Source organism: Bombina bombina, chromosome 5 (assembly GCF_027579735.1).
Source record: "Bombina bombina isolate aBomBom1 chromosome 5, aBomBom1.pri, whole genome shotgun sequence".
NCBI classification, from domain to species: domain Eukaryota; kingdom Metazoa; phylum Chordata; class Amphibia; order Anura; family Bombinatoridae; genus Bombina; species Bombina bombina.
In genome coordinates this window covers 34,814,825-34,840,010 of record NC_069503.1, presented here as the reverse complement: position 1 = coordinate 34,840,010, position 25,186 = coordinate 34,814,825, and the positions used below count along the sequence as shown (strand labels likewise).

Below are 25,186 nucleotides of genomic sequence, written 5' to 3'. Positions count from 1 at the left end.
GCTATGTAGTGTGTGTGTCTGCATATATAAATGTAAGCTATGTATAAATGTGTATCTGCATGTATAAGTGTATGCTGTGTAGTGTGTGTGTATCTGCCTGGTATAAATCTAGGATATGTAGGGTTGTGTATCTGCATGTGTAAGTGTATGCTATGCAGTGGTGTGTGTATCTGCATGTGTAAGTGTATGCTATGTAGTGTGTTACTGTGCATTTTTGCTGACTTTAAAGTCAGAATCTAAAATATTAATGGGGAAGCAGAGAGCAGTTTTAAAGAATCTATTATTAAATGTCCAATTAAGATACAAATATTTAGCAATGTCTCTGCAAATGCTAATTAAATACAGAAGTACATGGCTATACTAGTGGTTTGAGCTTGTGTTTGATTTGCTGCCTAAGACTAAGAGTATTAAAAGATATGACCTTTATTTAGATTTTTATTTATATTACTTTGGTCTTATAATTTTCTTTTAAGCCCGTCCCTGTTCCTGCCCACCACATTTTAATTTCTCTTCGCAAGATGTATGGAGTCCACGGATTCATCCAATACTTGAGGGATATTCTCCTTCCCAACAGGAAGTGGCAAAGAGAGCACCCACAGCAGAGCTGTCTATATAGCTCCCCCCCTAACTCCACCCCCCCAGTCATTCTCTTTGCCGGCTCTAAGCAATAGGAAGGGTAAAAGTGATTGTGGTGACAAACATGTTAGTTTTTATTTTCTCAAAGCAAGAGTTTATTTTAAATGGTACGGGTGTGTACTATTTACTCTCAGGCATAAAAAGAGATGAAGATTTCTGCATGGAGGATGATGATCCTTAGCACTTTGTAACTAAGATCACTGCTGTTCCCACAGAGGCTGAGGAGTACAGGAAACTTCAGTTGGGGGAACGGTTTGCATGCTAAGCTGCATTGAGGTATGTTTAGTCATTTTTTTCTAGACAGACTGTGATAATTCTAGAAAAGGCTGACAATATACCCCATAAGGGAAGGGTAAGCTGTATTCAGAGACCTAGTGTGGAATTACCAGCTACATAAAGGGCTAAGTTAATATTGGTTGACACTTATAAGAAAGGCTAACTTTTTTATTAAAGATAAACGTTTTTGAGGGACTTTTGGAGGTTCATTTGGCTTACTTAAGGGTTATTAACCCACATGGCTAGCTTAGAAACACTTTGGTGTGTTTCTTTTAGGCCCCCACAGACATTGAGTGAGGTGGGAGGGGCCTATTTTTCGCACTTCAGATGCGCAGTTGTTTTTACAAAGCAAGACATCAAGCTGCTACACTGGAGGGTCCTGCTGTAATTTGAGGGCCTAAGGAAGTATTTTCCCCACAAAATCTATCCCTAAGGGCAGGTTGACGGTTTTGTCAATCTGGTTTTTGCATTAAGGGGTTAATTGTTTATTTTGCTGGTGGGGCAATCTTATTAAAGCGTTTAAGAATACACTGTTAAAAATTTCGAAAAGTGTTACTGCTTTTTTACACTGTTTTGCAGAATTTGTGCACTTTTTTTCTCTTAAAGGCACAGTACCCGTTTTTTCTAAGTGTTGTTTTTACTTTGAATAAAGTGTTTTCCTAGCTTGCTTGTTTCATTACTAGCCTGTTAAACATGTCTGACATCAAGGAAAACTCCTTGTTCAATGTGTTTAGAAGCCATTGTGGAACCCCCCTCTTAGAATGTGGTCCCACTTGCAATGATATGTCTATACATTTTATAGCCCTAGATGATTCTTAGACAGAAAGAATGAGGTTATGGCCATCTAGCTCTCCCCAAGTGTCACAACCAGTAACGCCCGCACAAGTGACGCCAAGTACCTCTAGTGTGTCTAGCTTCGTTTACCTTACAAGACATGGCCGCAGTTATGAATACTACCCTCACAGAGGTTTTACTCCAAACCGCCTGGGTTTGCAAGGAAAGCACGATAGCTCTGGGATAAGAACAAATGCTGAGCCTTCTGACGCTTTAGTAGCCATATCCGATATACCCTCACAATGCTCTGAAGTAGGGGTAAGGGATTTGCTATCTGAGAGAGAGATTTCTGATTCAGGCTTAAGACGCTCACCTCAGACAGATTCTGATATGACGGCATTTAAATTTAAGCTAGAACACCTCCGCTTGTTCCTCAGGGAGGTTAATAGCGACTCTGGATGATTGTGACCCTATTGTTGGTTCCAGAAAAATTTGTGTAAAATGGACAAATACCTAGAGGTTCCAGTTTACACTGATGTTTTACCGGGTCCCTAAGAGGATTGCGAACATTGTCACTAGGGAGTGGGATAGACCAGGTATTTCCGTTCACTCCCCCTCCCTGTTTTTAAGAAAATGTTTTCCATATCGGACACCATGCGGGACTCGTGGCAGACGGTCCCTAAGGTGGAGGGAGCTATTTTCTACACTAGCCAAGTGTACAACTATACCTATTGAGAACAGTTGTGCTTTCAAAGATCCTATGGATAAAAAATTAGAGGGTCTCCTAAAGAAAATTTTTGTTCATCAAGGTTTTCTTCTCCAACCTATTGCGTGCATTGTTCCTGTAACCACTGCAGCTGCTTTCTGGTTCGAGGCTCTGGAAGTGGCTCTTCAGACGGAGGACCCATTAGAGGATATTATGGATAAAATTAAGGTCTCTTAAGCTGGCTAATTCTTTCATTACAGATGCCGCTTTTCATACGGGCCTAAATTAGCGTCAAAGAATTCAGGTTTTGCCATTGTAGCGCGCAGAGCGTTATGGCTTAAGTCCTGGTCAGCGGATGTGTCATCAAGAATCTAAACTTTTGAACATCCCTTTCAAAGGAAAGACCCTCTTCGGGCCTGAACTGAAGGAGATTATTTCAGACATCACTGGAGGGAAAGGCCATGCCCTCTCCTCAGGTTAAATCAAATAAAATAAGGACCAAACAAAATAATTTTCGTTCCTTTCGAAAACTTCAAGGGTGGTCCCGCTTCCTCTTCCCCCTTTGCTCAATCCAAGTCAGTCTGGAGACCTAACCAGGCTTGGAACAAGGGTAAACAGGCCAAGAAGCCTGCAGCTGCCTTCAAGACAGCATGAAGGGGTTGCCCCCGATCCGGGACCGGATCTAGTAGGTGGCAGACTCTCTCTCTTCGCTCAGGCTTGGGCAAGAGATGTTCACGATTCCTGGGCTTTAGAAATTGTTTCCCAGGGATATCTTCTGGACTTCAAAGATTCCCCCCCAAGGGGGAGATTTCACATGTCTCAATTGTCTGCAAACCAGACAAAGAGAGAGGCGTTCTTACGCTGTGTAGAAGACCTACATACCATGGGAGTGATTCACCCAGTTCCAAAAGCGGAACAGGGGCTAGGGTTTTACTCAAACCTGTTTGTGGTTCCCAAAAAAGAAGGAACTTTCAGACAATCTTGGATCTCAAGATCTTAAACAAATTCCTCAGAGTCCCATCTTTCAAGATGGAGGACTATTCGGACTATTCTGCCACTGTTCCAGGAAGGTCAATATTATGACCACCGTGGACTTGAAAGGATGACATATCTGCACATCCCTATTCACAGAGTCATCACCAATTTCTCAGGTTCGCCTTTCTGGACAGGCGATTACCAGGTTTGTGGCCCATTCCCTTCGGGTTGGCCATGGCTCCAGAATTTTCACAAAGGTGCTAGGGTCCCTTCTGGCGGTTCTAAGACCGCGGGGCATAGCAGTGGCGCCTTATCTAGATGACTTCTTAATTCAAGCGTCGACTTTCCAACTAGCAAAGTCTCACACCGGACATCGTGTTTGGCTTTTCTGAGATCTCATGGTGGAAGGTGAACATAAAAAAGAGTTCTCTCTTCCTCTCACAAGAGTTTCCTTCTAGGGACTCTGATAGACTCGGTAGAAATGAAAATATTTCTGACGGAGGTCAGAAAATCAAAAGAAAAAAAATTGAGTAAGGGATTATCAGCTAGTTCCTTGAAGGGACAGATATCTGCTTTGTCTATTCTTTTACACAAGCGTATGGCAGATGTTCCAGACGTTCAGGCGTTTAGTCAGGCTTTAGTTAGAATCAAGCCTGTGTTTTAAACCTGTTGCTCCGCCATGGAGTTTATATTTAGTTCTTAAGTTCTTCAAGGGGTTCCGTTTGAAACCTATGCATTCATAGATATTAAGCCTCTATCTTGGAAAGTTCTGTTTTTTAGTAGCTATCTCTTCGGCTCGAAGAGTTTCTGAATTATCTGCTTTACAGTGTGACTCACCTTATCTTGTTTTCCATGCGGATAAGGTGTGTTTTGCGTACCAAACCTGGATTCCTTCCCTAAGGTTGTTTCTAATAGGAATATCAATCAGGAAATTGTTGTTCCTTTTCTGTGTCCTAATCCTTCTTCCAAGAAGGAACGTCTGTTGCAATAATCTTGATGTGGTGCATGCTTTAAAGTTCTACTTACAAGCAACTAAAGATTTCCGTCAAACATCTTTATTGTTTTTTGTCTATTCTGGAAAGCGGAGAGGTCAAAAGGCTACGGCAACCTCTCTTTCTTTTTGGCTGAAAAGCATCATCCGTTTGGCTTATGAGACTGCCTGGCCAGCAGCCTCCTGAAAGGATTACTGCTCATCTCGACTAGAGCAAAGGCTTCCACATGGGCTTTTAATAATGAGGCTTCTATTGAACAGATTTGTAAGGCGGCGACTTGGTCTTCACTTCATACTTTTTCCAAATTTTACAAATTTGATACTTTTGCTTCTTCGGAGGCTATTTTTGGGAGAAAGGTTCTACAAGCAGTGGTGCCTTCCGTTTAGGTACTGTCTTGTCCCTCCCTTCATCCGATGTCCTAAATCTTTAGTATTGGTATCCCACAAGTATTGGATGAATCCGTGGACTCGATTACATCTTGCAAGAGAAAACAAAATTTATGCTTACCTGATAAATTTCTTTCTCTTGGCGATGTATTGAGTCCACGGCGCCGCCCTGTCTATTTAAGACAGGTAGTATATTTTATTAAAAAAACTTCAGTCCCCTCTGGCCACCCTATAGTTTCTCCTTTTTCTTCCTAACCATCAGTCGAATGACTGGGGGTGGAGTTAGGGGGGGGTGCTCTCTTTGCCACTTCCTGTTGGGAAGGAGAATATCCACAAGTATTGGATGAATCCGTGGATTCGATACATCGCAAGAGAAAGAAATAATTTAAGCATAAATTTTGTTTTTTTGCCGCGGTGCGGGTGGGGGGGGGGGGGTGGTGTCCCCTCTTTTAAAATTTGAAATGTTGGGAGGTATGATATTATACTGACTTTATTTACTGGGAAAATAGAATAGATCACTCATTAAGGGACACTGAACCCCAAAGTTTTTCTTTTGTGATTCAGATAGAGCATGAAATTTTAAGCAACTTTCTATTTACTCCCTATTATCAAATTTTCTTCATATCTTGGTATCATTATTTGAAATGCAAGAATGTAAGTTTAGATGCCGGCCCATTTTTGGTGAACAACCTGGGTTGTCCTTGCTGATGGTGGATAAGTTCATCCACCAATAAAAAAGTTGTTATCCTGAGTTCTGAACCCCAAAAAAGCTTAGATTGCCTTCTTTTTCAATAAAGATAGCAAAAGAATGAAGAAAAATTGATAATAGGCGTAAATTAGAAAGTTGCTTAAACTTACATGCTCCTATCTCAATCACGAAAGAAAAAAATTGGGTTCAGTGTCCCTTTAAACAAATAATAACTATTATATTTATAGCTGAATCTTTAAGAACATTTGTGTCAGTGACGTTATGAAGAAGAAGCAACTCCTATTGGACTGAGGAGGAGGGTAAAAACATAATTTATGCTTACCTGATAAATTCCTTTCTCCTGTAGTGTGATCAGTCCACGGGTCATCATTACTTCTGGGATATTAACTGCTCCCCTACAGGAAGTGCAAGAGGATTCACCCAGCAGAGCTGCTATATAGCTCCTCCCCTCTACGTCACCTCCAGTCATTCGACCAAGGACCAACGAGAAAGGAGAAGCCAAAGGGTGTAGTGGTGACTGGAGTATAATTTAAAAAATATTTGCCTGCTGTAAAAAACAGGGCGGGCCGTGGACTGATCACACTACAGGAGAAAGGAATTTATCAGGTAAGCATAAATTATGTTTTCTCCGGTTAAGTGTGATCAGTCCACGGGTCATCATTACTTCTGGGATACCAATACCAAAGCAAAAGTACATGGATGACGGGAGGGACAGGCAGGCTCTTTATTACAGAAGGAACCACTGCCTGAAGAACCTTTCTCCCAAAAATAGCCTCCGAAGAAGCAAAAGTGTCAAATTTGTAAAATTTGGAAAAAGTATGAAGCGAAGACCAAGTTGCAGCCTTGCAAATCTGTTCAACAGAGGCCTCATTCTTAAAGGCCCAAGTGGAAGCCACAGCTCTAGTGGAATGAGCTGTAATTCTTTCAGGAGGCTGCTGTCCAGCAGTCTCATAAGCTAAGCGAATTATGCTACGAAGCCAAAAGGAGAGAGAGGTAGCAGAAGCTTTTTGACCTCTCCTCTGACCAGAGTAAACGACAAACAGGGAAGACGTTTGTCGAAAATCTTTAGTTGCCTGTAAATAAAATTTTAGGGCACGAACTACATCCAGATTGTGCAGAAGACGTTCCTTCCTCGAAGAAGGATTTGGGCACAAGGATGGAACAACAATCTCTTGATTGATATTCCTGTTAGTGACTACCTTAGGTAAGAACCCAGGTTTAGTACGCAGAACTACCTTATCCGAGTGAAAAATCAAATAAGGAGAATCACAATGTAAGGCTGATAACTCAGAGACTCTTCGAGCCGAGGAAATAGCCATTAAAAATAGAACTTTCCAAGATAACAACTTTATATCAATGGAATGAAGGGGTTCAAACGGAACGCCCTGTAAAACGTTAAGAACAAGGTTTAAACTCCATGGTGGAGCCACAGTTTTAAACACAGGCTTAATCCTGGCCAGAGCCTGACAAAAAGCCTGAACGTCTGGAACTTCTGACAGACGTTTGTGTAACAGAATGGACAGAGCTGAGATCTGTCCCTTTAAGGAACTAGCGGATAACCCCTTTTCTAAACCTTCTTGTAGAAAAGACAATATCCTAGGAATCCTAACCTTACTCCAAGAGTAACCTTTGGATTCGCACCAATATAGGTATTTACGCCATATTTTATGGTAAATCTTTCTGGTAACAGGCTTCCTAGCCTGTATTAAGGTATCAATAACTGACTCAGAAAAGCCACGCTTTGATAAAATCAAGCGTTCAATTTCCAAGCAGTCAGCTTCAGAGAAGTTAGATTTTGATGTTTGAAAGGACCCCTGAATCAGAAGGTCCTGTTTCAGAGGGTAACGACCAAGGTGGACAGAATGACATGTCCACCAGATCTGCATACCAAGTCCTGCGTGGCCATGCAGGCGCTATTAGAATCACTGATGCTTTCTCCTGTTTGATTCTGGCAATCAATCGAGGAAGCATCGGGAAAGGTGGAAACACATAAGCCATCCTGAAGGTCCATGGTGCTGTCAAGGCATCTATCAGGACCGCTCCCGGATCCCTGGATCTGGACCCGTAACGAGGAAGCTTGGCGTTCTGTCGAGACGCCATGAGATCTATCTCTGGTTTGCCCCAACGTCGAAGTATTTGGGCAAAGACCTCCGGATGAAGTTCCCACTCCCCCGGATGAAAAGTCTGACGACTTAAGAAATCCGCCTCCAGTTCTCCACTCCCGGGATGTGGATTGCAGACAGGTGGCAAGAGTGAGACTCTGCCCAGCGAATTATCTTCGATACTTCCATCATTGCTAGGGAGCTTCTTGTCCCTCCCTGATGGTTGAATATAAGCTACAGTCGTGATGTTGTCCGACTGAAACCTGATGAACCCCCGAGTTGTTAACTGGGGCCAAGCCAGAAGGGCATTGAGAACTGCTCTCAATTCCAGAATGTTTATTGGAAGGAGACTCTCCTCCTGATTCCATAGTCCCTGAGCCTTCAGAGAATTCCAGACAGCGCCCCAACCTAGTAGGCTGGCGTCTGTTGTTACAATTGTCCAGTCTGGCCTGCTGAATGGCATCCCCCTGGACAGATGTGGCCGATAAAGCCACCATAGAAGAGAATTTCTGGTCTCTTGACTCAGATTCAGAGTGGGGGACAAATCTGAGTAATCCCCATTCCACTGACTTAGCATGCACAATTGCAGCGGTCTGAGATGTAGGCGTGCAAAGGGAACTATGTCCATTGCGCTACCATTAGTCCCGATTACCTCCATGCATTGAGCTACTGACGGGTGTTGAATGGAATGAAGGACACGGCATGCCTTTTGAAGCTTTGTTAACCTGTCTTCTGTCAGGTAAATCTTCATTTCTACAGAATCTATCAGAGTCCCCAGGAAGGGAACTCTTGTGAGTGGAAAGAGAGAACTTTTCTTTTCGTTCACCTTCCATCCATGCGACCTTAGAAATGCCAGTACTAACTCTGTATGAGACTTGGCAGTTTGAAAGCTTGAAGCTTGTATCAGTATGTCGTCTAGGTACGGAGCTACTGAAATTCCTCGCGGTCTTAGTACCGCCAGAAGAGTGCCCAGAACCTTTGTGAAGATTCTTGGAGCCGTAGCCAATCCGAATGGAAGAGCTACAAACTGGTAATGCCTGTCTAAAAAGGCAAACCTTAGATACCGGTAATGATTTCTGTGAATCGGTATGTGAAGGTAAGCATCCTTTAAATCCACTGTGGTCATGTACTGACCCTCTTGGATCTGGGCAAAATTGTTCGAATAGTTTTCCCATCTTGAACGATGGAACTCTTAGAAATTTGTTTAGGATCTTTAAATCCAAGATTGGCCTGAAGGTTCCCCTCTTTCTTGGGAACTACAAACAGATTTGAGTAAAACCCTTGTCCTTGTTCCGACCGCGGAACTGGATGGATCACTCCCATTAATAAAAGATCTTGTACGCAGCGTAGAAAGCTTCCTTCTTTGTTTGGTTTGTTGACAACCTTGACAGATGAAATCTCCCTCTTGGGGGAGAGGATTTGAAGTCCAGAAGGTATCCCTGAGATATGATCTCTAACGCCAGGGATCCTGAACATCTCTTGCCCAAGCCTGGGCGAAGAGGGAAAGTCTGCCCCCCACTAGATCCGGTCCCGGATCGGGGGCCCTCAATTCATGCTGTCTTAGGGGCAGCAGCAGGTTTTCTGGCCTGTTTGCCCCTGTTCCAGGACTGGTTAGGTTTCCAGCCTTGTCTGTAGCGAGCAACAGCTCCTTCCTGTTTTGGTGCAGAGGAAGTTGATGCTGCTCCTGCTTTGAAATTACGAAAGGAACGAAAATTAGCCTGTCTAGCCTTGGCTTTGGCCTTGTCCTGAGGCAGGGCATGACCTTTACCTCCTGTAATGTCAGCGATAATCTCTTTCAATCCGGGCCCGAATAAGGTCTGCCCTTTGAAAGGTATATTAAGCAATTTAGATTTAGACGTAACATCAGCTGACCAGGATTTTAGCCACAGAGCTCTGCGTGCCTGAATGGCGAATCCGGAATTTTTAGCCGTAAGTTTAGTTAAATGTACTACGGCATCTGAAATAAATGAGTTAGCTAACTTAAGGAATTTAAGTTTGTGTGTAATGTCATCTAGTGTGGATGATTCAAGTGTCTCTTCCAGAGACTCAAACCAAAATGCTGCTGCAGCCGTGACAGGCGCAATACATGCAAGAGGTTGCAATATAAACCCTTGTTGAACAAACAAGTTTCTTAAGGTAACCCTCTAATTTTTTATCCATTGGATCTGAAAAAGCACAGCTATCCTCCACCGGGATAGTGGTACGCTTAGCTAAAGTAGAAACTGCTCCCTCCACCTTAGGGACCGTTTGCCATAAGTCCCGTGTGGCGGCGTCTATTGGAAACATTTTTCTAAATATCGGAGGGGGTGAGAATGGCACACCGGGTCTATCCCACTCCTTAGTAACAATTTCAGTAAGTCTCCTAGGTATAGGAAAAACATCAGTACTCGCCGGTACCGCAAAATATCTATCCAACCTACACATTTTCTCTGGTATTGCAACTGTGTTACAATCATTCAGAGCCGCTAATACCTCCCCTAGTAATACACGGAGGTTTTCCAGCTTAAATTTGAAATTTGAAATATCTGAATCCAGTCTGTTTGGATCAGAACCGTCACCCACAGAATGAAGTTCTCCGTCCTCATGTTCTGCCACCTGTGACGCAGTGTCTGACATGGCCCTAATATTATCAGCGCACTCTGTTCTCACCCCAGAGTGATCACGCTTACCTCTTAGTTCTGGTAGTTTAGCCAAAACTTCAGTCATAACAGTAGCCATATCCTGTAATGTGATTTGTAATGGCCGCCCAGATGTACTCGGCGCTACAATATCACGCATCTCCCGAGCGGGAGATGCAGGTACTGACACGTGAGGCGAGTTAGTCGGCATAACTCTCCCCTCGTTGTTTGGTGAATATGTTCAATTTGTACAGATTGACTGTTATTTAAAGTAGCATCAATACATTTAGTACATAAATTTCTATTGGGCTCCACTTTGGCATTAGCACATATAGCACATGTATCTTCCTCTGAATCAGACATGTTTAACACACTAGCAATTAACTAGCAACTTGGAAATGCTTTTTTAAGTAATTTACAATAATATGAAAACGAACTGTGCCTATAAGAAGCACAGAAAAAAATTATGACAGTTAAAAATAATTAATTTATAGCATCAATCTTTGTCAGAAATATACAGTTTTAGCAAAGGATTGTTCCCATCAGCAAAGGATAACTAACCCAGGCAGCAGAAAAAAATACACAAATAAACGTTTTTTATCACAGTCAACTACAATCTTCACAGCTCTGCTGTGATGATTACCTCCCTCAAAAAAGGCTTTGGAGATCCCTGAGTTCTGTAGAGATGAACCGGATCATGCAGGAAGAAAATGAACCTCTGACTGAGTTTTTTGATGCGTAGTAAAAGCGCCAAAAATGGCCCCTCCCCCTCACACATAACAGTGAGAGAGATCAGTGAACTGCTTTAATTTAAACAAAAAACTATTGCCAAGTGGAAAAAATAGTGCCCAAAACATTTTTTCACCCAGTACCTCAGAGAAATAAACGTTTTTACATGCCAGCAAAAAAAACGTTTTCACCTCAATAATTAATTGTCATTTAAAACCTATTGCAAGTCCCTGCAAATTAGGTTAAGTCTATGCATACAGTATAAAACCAGAGAAGTACCATTCCCCAGAATACTGAAGTGTAAAATATACATACATGACAGCCCTGATACCAGCTACATCTACTGCATTAAGGCTGAGTTTACATTATAACGGTTATGGCAGGATTTTCTCATCATTCCATGTCAGAAAATAACAAACTGCTACATACCTCTTTGCAGATTAATCTGCCCGCTGTCCCCTGATCTGAAGTTTACCTCTCCTCAGATGGCCGAGAGAAACAGCAATATGATCTTAACAACTCCGGCTAAAATCATAGTAAAAACTCAGGTAGAATTCTTCTTCAAATTCTACCAGAGAAGGAATAACACACTCCGGTGCTATTATAAAATAACAAACTTTTGATTGAAGGTATAAAACTAAATATAATCACCATAGTCCTCTCACACATCCTATCTAGTCGTTGGGTGCAAGAGAATGACTGGAGGTGACGGAGAGGGGAGGAGCTATATAGCAGCTCTGCTGGGGTGAATCCTCTTGCACTTCCTGTAGGGGAGCAGTTAATATCCCAGAAGTAATGATGACCCGTGGACTGATCACACTTAAACAGGAGAAAAATACTACTCCACCCTCTGTGCTTTTAGACAGATCATGTCTAACAACTGCCCTAACCTCACCCCCAGAACCTGGTTCATTACTCAGAACAACTGCAACTCCACCTTCCCCCTGCCCTTGACCTCGCTCATGGAACACCAATAACATACACTTATGCCTATCATGTTCCCATGTGTTTTACCACCCACCAAATCCCCCAGTGTTCCCACCCCACGAACCACCACTGATTTGTGTGCTTAATTTTACAGTGAGCTATTATTAAACTAATAAAGTTTTTGGCTGTTTATATCAAATCAAACAACCACAGCTGAAGCTAAAAAGTATCATAAGATCACTGTTTCTTAGCCTTTCAAAACATCTCACACTGGATTATTAGTCTGTGAGGATTAAGACATCATGTTCTCACACCCACTGGTTAAAGGATACTAAACCCAAAATTTTTCTTTCAGATTCGATAGATCATGCAATTTTAAAAAAACTTTCTAATTTACTCCTATTATCAATTTTTCTTTGTTCCTATGCTATTTTTTATTTAAAAAAGCGAGGAATGTTATACATAGGAGCTGGCCCATTTTTTTTTTGAGAACCTGGGTTATGCTGCTTATTGGTGGGTAACATATAAGCCTTCCAATAAGCAAGTGCTATCCATAGTGCTGAACCTAAAAATGGTCTGGCTGCTAAGATTTACATTCCTGCTTTTAAATAAAAGATAGCAAGAAAACAAAGAAAAATTGATAATAGGAGAGGTAAACTAGAAAGTTGCTTAATATTGCCCCTGCTCTATCTGAATCATGAAAGAAAAAAATTGGGTTCAGTGTCCTTTTAAGCATGAGCACGAACAGGACTGTATGTGCATTTGCTTGTGCAATGTTAATGAGGATGGTGGATGCCACCTCTCTTGCCCAGAATAAGATGTACTAGTCTCCCTGGGCTGAGAACATTATCCTATCTGCACCTTGTTTAATGCGGCCCATATAACTTGTTTTCATCAGTAATCAGTCATTTATTATACTGTGATGTGTGTAATGTTTACATTCTATCTCATGCCTTTTTAAATTTGTGATTACAGGTAATACATTTAAAAAATAAAAAATGGAAGACATTTTTTATTGAGATGGATTATATTATAAAGAATAAACATTCTTATTTTTCTTTATTCCATTTCTTTTTATGTAGACAAACGCTTGAATAGTTCATATCCCTCCACTACAGGAAGCATAAGAATGATACCGCAAACTCCAAACGTCTTAGACACTGATGATTATTCACAAACATTGGGGAAATCACAGCAGATATTTAAAGAAGATGATGAATTGGCAGGAACTAGGCAGCAATCATTATGTACAGAGAGTAATTTAGTCATCAAAAAGAGGACAACATATTATGCCCTTATCTAGTGGAAATGATTATCCCAGAAAGATTAACCACACCAACATTTTACTGAGTACTCAAAACATATTAAAGAAAGGAAAAGTCTACAGTCTTGCCCAAATGATTTCATACAAAGGAGCAACCTCTTCAAATGTACCAGAATGTGAGAAAAGCTTTAGATATAAGTCTATCTACTAGAACACCACAAAATTACCACAGGTGAGAAACCACACACATGTACTGAGTGCGGCAAATGTTTTACACAGATGAAACATCTGAAAACTCATAAAAAGGTTTCACACAGGAGAAAAGCCTTTCACATGTACAGAGTGTGGAAAAAGTTTTACACTTATGAGTAATCTTGAAAAGGCATGAAAGGAGTCACACAGGAGAAAAGCTGTTCACATGTACAGAGTGTGGAAAAAGTTTTGCACAAAAGAGTCATCTGAAAAGGCATGAAAGGAGTCACACAGGAGAAAAACCATTACATATGTACAGAGTGTGGAAAAAGTTTTACAGAAAAGACGTAGTCTGAAATATCATGAAAGGAGTCACACAGGAGGAAAAGCCTTTCACATGACAGAGTGTGGAAAAGTTTTATACAGAAAAGAGTAAGTCTGAAGAAATATACATGAAAAGAAGTCATACAGGAAAAAAGCTGTTCACATGTACAGAGTGTGGAAAAAGTTCTTGCACAAAAGAGTCATCTGAAACTCAAGAAAGGATTCACACAGGAGAAAAGCCTTTCCCATGTTACAGAGTGTGGAAAAAGTTTTACAGAAAGAGTAGTCTGAAATATCATGACAAGGAGTCACCAGGAGAAAAGCCTTTCACATGTACAGAGTGTGGACAAGTTTTCACACTGTGCGTAATCTGAAAAAGCATGAAAGGAACCACACCGGAGAAAAGCTGTTCACATGTACAGAGAGTGAATGGAAAATGTTTTACACAAAAGAGTCATCTGAAAAAGCATGAAAGGACGTCACACCAGGAGAAAAGCCGTTCACAATGTACAGAGAGTGTGGAAAAAGTTTTACATATAACAGTGATCTGAAAAGTCATGAAAGGAGTCACACAGGAGAAAAGCCTTTCGCATGTACAGAGTGTGGAAAAGGATTTACAGTAAAGAGTAAACTGAAAACTCATGAAATGATTCACACAGGGGAAAAATCCTTTCACATGTACAGAGTGTGGGAAATGTTTTTACACGAATGGATCATCTGAAAAACTCAATGAAATGATTCACCACAGGAGAAAGCCTTTCACATGTGCCAGAGTGTGGAAAAGTTTTATACGAATGGATCATCTGAAAACTCATGAAATGATTTCACTACAGGAGAAAAGCCTTTCACTTGTACAGAGTGTGGGAAAACGTTTTACACGAATGGATTGTCTGAAAACTCATGAAAGGAGTCAAAAGGGAAGAAACCCTTTCACATGTTTAGAAAGTGGAAAAAAGGTTTTTATTACGTCAGGTATCACAAAACGCCAAATATTTACACACAAAGAAACCTTTATATACACCAGTGTACAACCTCTTTACAATTATCCTAAAGAGGATTAACTCTCTAAATAGAAGCATTAAAAAGGATGATATTGTAAATAATACTTTCTTAATCCCAGTTATAAAAGCCCCAGATTGGAAGTGTTCTCCTGCTGTCCTTTGTTCCTCTATATATGTGCACCTCAGTTTCTCTCATATCAATGTGATAGAATCCAAACACGACACAAGAATATACAAATCTGTCCTCATACTGATGAGTTTACACAAACATTCACCACCAAAGCACCCTGCAGTGTTATTTATTAATATGCCAGTGTTAGGAGTTCTACGTTTTTGATTTACATAGGGGAGGAAATAATTATTATTTACAGAATAAAGGAGTCTTTATATAAATAGAGGGTTTGAAAATTATATAAACAAGAACATCAGTCTCAAATGATTGACATCTGGAAGATATATTTAATGTGCACATCATGTGGATACACCATTTCTTATAGCAATAGATGGCTTAGCAGTGTACATGTTATATACCAGAGGAATTACTGAGGGGAAACTGATTTCTTTTACAAAGATATGACGAAGTCCACAGGTTTTCATCCTTACTTGTGGGATTTATCCTCCTGCTAACAGGAAGTGGCAAAGAGCACACAGCAACGCTGTATATATAGCTCCTCCCTTCCCTCCCAATCCAGTCATTCTCTTTGCCTATGTTAGTACTAGGAAGAGGTAAGTGAGGTGTTAGTTTTAGATTCTTCAATCAAGAAGTTTTTTATTTTAAAATGGTGCCGGTGAGTACTATTTTCCTCAGGGAGATGTGGAATGAAGAAATATTTCTGCCCTGAGGTTGATGATCTTAGCAGATGTAACTAAGATCCCATTTTGGTTTCCCACAGAGATTCTGAAGGTAGTGCAAGAGAAATCTTCAGTGTGGAGACGGTGTCATGCTACAAGCAGCATTGAGGTATGTTCAGTCTTTTTATTTCTGAGGAGACTTGTTATATCAGAACTGGCTGACATTTTTCCCTGCAAGGGAAGCGGGTAAGCAGTAAACCCGTATCACTGAGGGTGTTACTGAAATTCCTGTGTGTTATACATTATTGCTATTAAGGTTGGCATATCTGCATTGGGGCTTGACACTGGGAGAGGCAGCTTAAACATACTATATATATTTATTATTAAGGTCAGTAGGGCTGCAGTTTTCTTGTTACGGGGATTTTTAAGTACACCACATGGCTTATTTTTCAAACGCTTCCATGCAGTTTATACAGACTGTTGAGCCGACGTCCATGATGGGCGGGGCTTTTTTTTGCTGCGCTCAGATGCGCAGTTTACTCTGACTAAGTAGGCAGCAAGGCATTAGCTCCGGTGGGGCCTAAAGTTGTATTCTGATCACCGGATCGTTGTCGAGTCATTTTTCAGTACCCTGGGGGCAGGTAGGCGCCACAGCACAGAGGTGCAGTGATCATTTTCACTGTTAAGATATATTTTTTTAAATAGAATGCTCTTAGAGAGTAATTTCACCTATAACTTGTAGGGTGCAATTATTTTTGGGCCAATTGAATTATTATATTTAATTGTTTAGCGTTTTTTAAACGTTTTTAGTGCAGTTTGGTTAAAAATTGTTGCATTTTTTATTTCTTAAAGGCGCAGTACACATTTTTCTAAAGTTGTGTAAATCAATAAATAAGGTGATATATGACTATTGTGACTATTGCTAATCTGTTCAACATGTCTGACATTGAAGAAACTAATTGTTCTATGTGTTTAGAAGCCATTGTGGAACACCTCTCTTACTTTTGTGTACCTCTTGTACTGAAAGGGGCCCTACAATGTAAAGAGCATATTTTATGTAAAGAGAGTGTGCCTAAGGATGATTCTCATTCTGAAGAGAATCAGGATATGCAAATCTAATTCTCACCAAGTGTCACAAGCTTTAACCACCACACAAGCGACGCAGATTTCCTCAAGTGCGTCTAATTCTTTTACTCTGCAGGATATGGCTGCAGTTATATCAACTACCCTTACAGAGGTATTATCTAAAATACCAGTGTTACAGGGTAAACGTAGTAGGACAGGAATTAATGTAAATATGAGTAATCTGATGCTTTGTTGGCTATTTCGATGTACCCTCACAGGGCTATGAGTTGGGCGGTCAGGAATTGTTGTCTGACGGGAGACTTTCAGATCCAGGAAGTTTGTTACCTCAGCCAGATTCGGACGTCACAGTCTTTTAAATTTAAGCCTGAAACACCTTCGTTTTAGCGGACTCTGGATGACTGTGACCCTATTGTGATTCCTCCAGAGAAATTGTGCAAAATGGACAAGTATCTAGAAGTACCTACTTGCAATGATGTTTTTCCGGTTCCTAAAGAATTTCGGAAATTATAAAGAAGGAATGGGACAGACCGGGTATGCCGTTCTCTCCTCCTCCTAATTTCAAGAAGATGTATCCCATATCAGACAACCATTCGGGACTCTTGGCAGACTGTCCCTAAGGTGGAGGGAGCTATATCTACCCTGGCTAGCGTACAACTATTCCTATTGAGGACAGTTGTGCTTTCAAAGACCCTATGGATAAGAAGCTAGAGGGTCTTCTAAAGAAATGATTTATTCATCAGGGTTTCCTTTTACAACCAACCAGCCTGCATTGTTCCAGTTACTACGGCAGCGGCTTTCTGGTTTGATGCCCTAGAAGAGTCTCTGAAGGTTGAGACCCCTTTAGAGGACATTTTAGATAGATTTAAGGCTCTCAAGCTAGTTAAATCTTTTATTACAGATGCCGCCTCTTCAAATTGCTAGGTTGGTGGCGAAAAATGCAGGATTTGCCATTTTAGCGCATAGAGCATTATGGTTAAAATCATGGTCGGCTGATGTGTCATCTAAATCAAAGCTCTTAGCTATTCATTTCAAGGGTAAGATCCTATTCGGGCCTGAGTTGAAGGAAACTCATTTCTGACATTACTGGAGGTAAAGGTCATGCTCTACCTCAGGATAGGTCTGTTAAGATGAAGGGTAAACAGAATAATTTTCATTCCTTTCGGAATTTTAAAGGAGTACCCTCTTCTTCATCTTCCTCCACAAAGCAGGAAGGGAATATTTGCTCAGGCCAAGTCCGTCTGGAGACCCAACAAGCTTGGAACAAGGGGAAGCAGCCCAAGAAGCCCGCTGCTGCTACAAAGATGGCATGAATGGATGGCCCCCAATCCGGGACCGGATTTAGTGGGGGGCAAGCTATCTCTCTTTGCTCAGGCTTGGGTAAGAGATGTACAGGATCCTTGGGCATTAGAGAATCGTGTCCCAAGGGTATCAATTGGGATTCAAACATTCTCTCCAAGGGGGAGGTTTCTTCTTTCACGATTATCTGCAACCAGATAAAAAGAGAGGCATTCTTACATTGTGTAAAAGACCTCTCTACTATGGGAGTAATTCGTCCGGTTCCAAGACTGTAACAGGGACAGGGGTTTTACTCAAATCTTTTCGTGGTTCCCAAAAAGAGGGCAACGTTTTGACCCATTTAGATTTAAAGAGTCTAAACAAATTTCTCAGTGTCCCATCCTTCAAGATGGAGACTATTCGAACAATTCTGCCACTGATCCAGGAAGGTCAATATATGACTACTGTGGACCTGAAATATGCTTATCTTCATATTCCTATCCACAAGTATCATCACCAGTTCCTAAGGTTTGCCTTTCTAGACAAACATTTTCAGTTTGTGGCTCTTCCCTTCGGGTTGGCCACAGCACCCAGAATCTTCACAAAGGTTCTAGGGTCCCCTTCTGGCAATTCTCAGGCCGCCAGGGTATTGCAGTGGCGCCTTATCTGGACAATATTCTGATTCAGGCATAGTCTTACCATCAGACAAAGTCTCATACAGACATAGTTCTGTCCTTTCTGAGGACTCACAGGTGGAAGGTGAACCTAAAAAAGAGTTCACTAATTCCACAGACAAGGGTTCCTTTCCTGGGAACTTGATAGATTCCATATTCGTGTACATTTTCTTGATGGAAGTCAGAAAGTTAAAGATTCTGAATACATGCCGAACCTTCAGTCAAATCCCTCGGCCTTAAGTTGCTCAGTGCATGGAGGCAATAGGATTGATGGTGGCGGCAATGGATATCATTCCTTTTGCTTGTCTTCATCTCAGACCACTACAGTTGAGCATGCTCAGGCAGTGGAATGTGGATTATGCAAATGTGTCTCCTCAGATAGACCTGGATCAGGAGAACAAGAGACTCTCTTCTTTGGTGGATGTTGTCCGGAAAATCTGTCCCAGGGGACGTGCTTCTGCAAGACCCTCATGGGTGATAGTGACAACGGACGCAGGTCTACTAGGTTGGGGTGCAGTCTGGAATTCCCTGAAGGCTCAGGGCGTGTGGACTCAGTCAGAGTCTCTCCTTCCAATCCAATATTCTGGAGTTAAGAGCAATATTCAATGCGCTTCAGGCGTGGCCTCAACTGGCTTCGGCCAAATTCATTTGCTTTCAGTCGGACAACATCACGACTGTGGCTTACATCAATCATCAAGGGGGAGAACAAGGAGTCCCTTAGCAATGACAGAATATCGAGGATAATTCAGTGGGCAGAGGCTCACTCTTGTTATCTGTCAGCAATCTACATCCCAGGAGTAGACAACTGGGATGCGAACTTTTTTAAGCAGACAGTCGTTTCATCCGGGGGAGTGGGAACTTCATCACGGAGATCTTTGCCACTCTGATTCTCAGATGGGGCACACCAGAATTGGATTGATGGCGTCTCGTCAGAACGCCAAGCTCCAGAAAATATGGATCCAGGTCAAGGGATCCTCAGGCCGAACTGATAGATGCCTTGGCAGTGCCTTGGACGTTCAACCTAGCATATGTGTTTCCACCGTTTGCTCTCCTTCCCCGGGTGATTGCTCGGATCAAACAGGGGTTCAGGCTTCAGTAATTCTAATCGCGTCTGCGTGGCCTTGCAGGACTTGGTATGCGATTTAGTGGACATGTCCTCTCTACCACCGTGGAGGCTTCCATTGAGGCAGGACCTGCTAATTCAGGGACCTTTTCAACATCCAAATCTAGTTTCTCTGCAACTGACTGCGTGGAGATTGAACGCTTGATTTTATCTAAGCGTGGGTTCTCTGACTCATTGATACTTTGATTCAGGCACGTAAGCCTGTCATAAGATATGGGCGTAAATATCTTTATTGGTGTGAGTCCAAGGGCTACTCATGGAGTAGAAATAGGATTCCCAGAATTCTGTCTTTTCTCCAAGAGGGATTGGAGAAAGGGTTATCAGCAAGTTCCTTAAAGGGACAAATTTCTGCTTTGTCAATTCTATTACACAAACGTTTGGCAGATGTTCCAGATGTTCAATCTTTTTGTCAGCTTCTGACCAGGATCAAGCTGTGTTTAGGCCATATTGCTCCACCCTGGAGTTTGAATTTAGTTCTTAAACAGTGGCGGCTGGTGACTCTTTGAAGATGGGGGAGCACTAGCCCCGCCCCCCTCAGATTGACTCCACCCATTATAGATATATAATTTATATATTATACACTGGGTACAAGAGTCCTGTCACTGGGGGCAGCCGCAGTATAAGGATATATATATAATATATATATATTTATATATATTCATAATACTTAAAGAATTGTGTGAAAAAATCTTTTCCACACTAAGTTCCCTATATCCAGCACTAGATCATAGGTTATAAATCAACAAAACTAGTATGACCATATTAGGGGCTATGTCTATTGGAATTACCACACAATTATTATATATAGTCATAATAAATAATGACAAAAAGAAAATGAAAGAAATTTAACATTTGCAATATGTTTACTGAAATTACCGTAAGAAAGCCAGATAACAAATTATTAATATACGAACGTGGGCCCCCACTTATGTTTTTTAGGCACAATCAGCAGATAATTCTAGGAGAAGAGGGAACTATAATAGAAGAGGTTTTTTATTCAGGAGAAGAGGAACAAGACAAGGAGAGGGGGACAAAAACATAAGAGAGGATTCTACAGAAAAACAACAGCGATACCCATTGAGGAACCCAGCAAGTGCAGAAATAAATAAAGATGTAATAAATCTATCCGACAGAGTTCTAACAACAAGTGAAATTAAAGTATTAGAAAAAGGACTACATTTTGTACCAACAAATAAATGCAATAAATTTGAAATAGTAAAAGATGTCCATATGTTCGCTAGAAAAATAGTCCTGAAAAAGGTATTTAGCACTAAAAATATAAACACTACTGAAATGTTAGATATTCATGACAGAGCAACTTTAGCACAGGTTAGAAGAATTAGCAGAGGCGATGAACCCTGAGCAACAAAAAATTGGACACATACTCTTAAAAATAATTCTTCTCACATGCCAGCACTCTCACAGGTGGCTTGTGTGAATAATTTCGTAAAATTAGTTGAGGCAGATATTAATGTATTAAATACAGCAACAGCATTTAATGAAAACTTAACACAGGAACAAAGAAAAGCACTTAAGTCCTTGGTCAAATGATAAAACAATTACCATAAAGCCAGCCGACAAGGGCGGTAATGTAGTAGTACTAAGAACCACAGATTATGTAAGGGAATGCTCTAAACAACTTTTGGATAGAAACAATACATGATTCTTAAAACTAATCCAACAGAACATATAAGATGAATTAGAAAAAATGATTAAGGAGGGCAAAGATGGAGGCTTACTTATTAAAAAGGAAGTGGAATTTTTAATAGTAAATTTCCTAAATTATCAACTTTCTTATACAATACCAAAAATCCATAAAGGTAAAGTTCCACCACCAGGCAGACCAATAATTTCAGGTCAAGGTCCCTTAACAGAAAAAGCATCACAATACATTGATTTATACTTAGACCCAGTCTCCTAAATTTGTCTTCGTATGTGAAGGATACTCAGGAAGTAATTGAAAAATCATTGAAGGTATGTGTTTTGAGAATGAGTGGATATAGTGGCAATAGACGTTGAGTCACTTTATTCTTCAATACCACATAAGAAAGGTATAGCGGCATGTGAATATTTCTTAGATCAAAGAGGCACCACCTATTCTCAAAGCACACCCAAATATGTGAGTAAGCTTTTGAACTTTGTATTAGAGAAGAATTTTCTTCACATTTGGAGGTAAGTTTTATCAACAGGTGTGGGCACGGCAATGGGAACTTGCTGTGCCCCCACCTATGCCTGCTTATACTTAGGGCAAATGGGAGAAGGATGTCATCTATGGGGGAAGCCAGGGGGATAACATCAAGCTCTGGCTTCGCTTCATAGATTACTTCTGTTCCTGACCAGAATAATAAGATGTCCATGTTAAAAAAAATTATGAATGAAATTAACATAATTACAATCTTAGATTTACTTATGAATCTAATAAGACAGAAATAACCTTCTGGATTTAAGGATTAATATTACAGAATAATAAAATATGTACCAGTACTTACAGGAAAAAAACGGCAGGAAATACTCTACTAATGGCCGAGAGCCACCACCCACCCTCCTTAATAAACAATATTCCAAAAGGACAATATTTGAGACATCGTAGGAATTGTTCAGATGTAACTAAATTTAAAGAAGAAGCTGGCTCCTTAAGAGAGAGATTTAGAAACAGAGGATACTCTATAATGTACTCAAAAAAGAATATGTGTCAGCTATTAAAAGAAATAGAGAAGAATTGCTATACAACACTAAAGAAACAAATCAAGACAATAAGATAAGATTTATTTCAATGTACAATAATAAATGGCAGGACATTAGAGCCATATTAAACAAAACATTGGCCAATTTTGACTTTAGAGAAGGAGATCATTAATTATGTGGGAGATAGACCCCTAATGTCAGCTAGAAGGGCTCCAAACCTCAAGGATAAACTGGTCCAAAGCCATTATATAGATACATTTAAAAGTAGTTGGTTAGGAAAGCATCAAACAAGGGAAGGAAATTTCAGATGTAATAAATGTTTCAGTTTGTAGCAATATTGCAACAAGGCACTTGCTTTGTAGATAAAAGTGGTCAAAGCTATAGAATAAAATGAAGAATTAATTGTAGAAGTGAAGGAATTATATATTTAGTCTTTTGTTGCTGCCCCCTGTACTACGTAGGTAAATCGCGAATTGAAAGAAAGGATTAAGGAACATAAAAGAGATATTTCCAATAAAGGTAAAACAGTAGTGTAGCAAGACACTTTAAGTTATTTCACAATAGTGATGAGGAAACCTTGAAATTCCTGGGGTTGGAAAAAGTAGATACATCAGCAAGGGTGGTGACAACTTAGATAATACTATTGCTTCAAAAAGATGTAAGTGGATACTATGATCTCAAAGCTTTGAACCTCATGGACTGAATGAGGAGATAAATTATGCTCCTTTTCTTCAAGAAAATTAAATTTTGACAATAAGGGTTGTCCCCTTACTACTAAATAACAAATAGAAAGAGTACTTTTACTATTGTTGTCTAATTTTAATAAAAAGAGGAAAAAAAATCTATCTTTAACCCAACCACCTTCAGTAATCTGTTAAAACAAAATAATAAATAAAATAAAAATACTTAAAACAATATAAGTTTGCATTTCCCAATGTTATATAATAAATGGAATGTTAAATATCTTCACCAATGGTGTAAATTCTCATCGATTATGATGTTATATATGGGATAACAGTATATAGAAATGAAAGTAATCTGCCAGTCATAATATGTAAATAAACAATTAATGTATATTTGGAAAAAGGTTTATTAAAGGTTGTTATAACAACATAGATGTATAAAGGAATCCACGCAATATTAAATATAAAGTTATACATCTGAAGCAATATGTAAATATTTATTTCACCTTATGGGCGGAACAGATTTTAAAAATCAAATAAAAGGTCGGCACTAGGACAGAAAGAAATGAAGCCGGATGAAGCCCTATGCGAATAACCAGTAAGGGTGATGAAACGCGTGTAGCTGCATGAAATTCAAACTGAGGGCTACAGGCTGAGCCCTCATTAACAAGCTGGGTTAACGAAAGCAAAGACCGGAAAACAACAGCGATTTCTGAGTAAGGTCCCACTCGTTGAGGGTCGGATTTTCACAATAAGAAGACAAGTGAGTAACTTTCTTTATATATGGATAACGGAGACAAGCTACAATCAAGGTAAAATAAGTTTTTTGGTGTGACTGAAGTAGCGAAAGACCGCCTAGCAAGGTGAGCAGGAGTTGTGTATTTGTAAAAAAAAACTCTGAAGCCATAATCCCTTGAGGCGTCACGCTGTGATACAATTGGAAACAAAATTAAGAGTATACTTGATGAATTACCAGCTTACAAGAAATTGTTTCAGAAATTGCTACTAATGTTATCCCACCCCTAGAGTGTTGAAAAGCCTTTCATATAAATTTCGCTGAGAACTTTTTTTCTATGCGAGCAAAGGATAAGCCCGCTGTACGGCTAACATAAATGAAATCTCATATGTTAAGAACATTAACAATAATTTCAGAATACTATTACCCTTGAATATACAAGGACAAAGTCTACAAAAATGGACATTTGAAATATTGGCCAATATTTAAAAACATAAGTGGGCCCACGTTCGTATATTAATAATTTGTTATCTGGCTTTCTTACGGTAATTTCAGTAAACATATTTGCAAATGTTAAATTTCTTTCATTTTCTTTTTGTCGTTATTTATTATGACTAGTATATAATAATTGTGTGGTAATTCCAATAGACATAGCCCCTAATATGGTCATACTAGTTTGTTGATTTATAACCTATGATCTGGTGCTGGATATAGGGAACTTAGTGTGGAAAAGATTTTTTCACACCAATTCTTGTTTAAGTATTATAAATTAATATTTCTCTTCCCTCCGTGCACTGGGTGGTTTGATATTAACTTCAATGTCAGACCACTCGAAGGATTTAGAGTGTTAATAACAAGAGGATAGTGCAAACTGGATAATCTTAAAAAAAAAAAAAAAAATATTATATTATATATACATAACACACACACACATATATGAACTGGTATAAAGTATTTAACAACACAATTGTGCATAGGAGATGGAGAGCAGCAGGTGGTAAGAGATGGATAGTGACAGTACAGGACAGGAGAGAAAGCCAGTTACATATTGTAATTTATTTGAGACTTGCCGCCCACAACTGTTTCTTTGGGAGCTTTCTTTATATTTTTTGTGTGTATATTGTCAAATAAAATATATTATATTCTGTCACCTATCCCATCTCTTATCAGGTAGTTCTTCTTATGCAGATAAAAAGACAGTTTATTGAAACTCAAATATTATTTGAGTTCAATTATAAACTGTCTTTTATCTGCATAAGAAGAATCACTGTCACTGATAAGCGTCTTAGTGGTGTCGAGGGAGGGTACAGAGATCACTAGTGGTTCTTCAGAGGGTTAGTAGTGGGAGGAAGAGGATGGTTGGAAGTGAGGTGGTCGAGTGGTGTGGATTAAAATTTAACCCAATATTCCCCTCAGTTATCCTACCAGAGATCATGGTCCACTGTCCACACACGAACGATGACGATCCAGTCTGCAAGTGCAACCTATCATACTATGGGCCCGGTCCGGTCTCAGCAATGG

At 40.1% G+C, this 25,186-nt stretch overlaps 1 pseudogene; it reads right to left on the bottom strand.

Moving 5' to 3' along the window:
- Positions 1-25,186, bottom strand: part of LOC128661261 (zinc finger protein 208-like) — a 1,066,060-nt pseudogene that overhangs the window by 623,348 nt on the left and 417,526 nt on the right.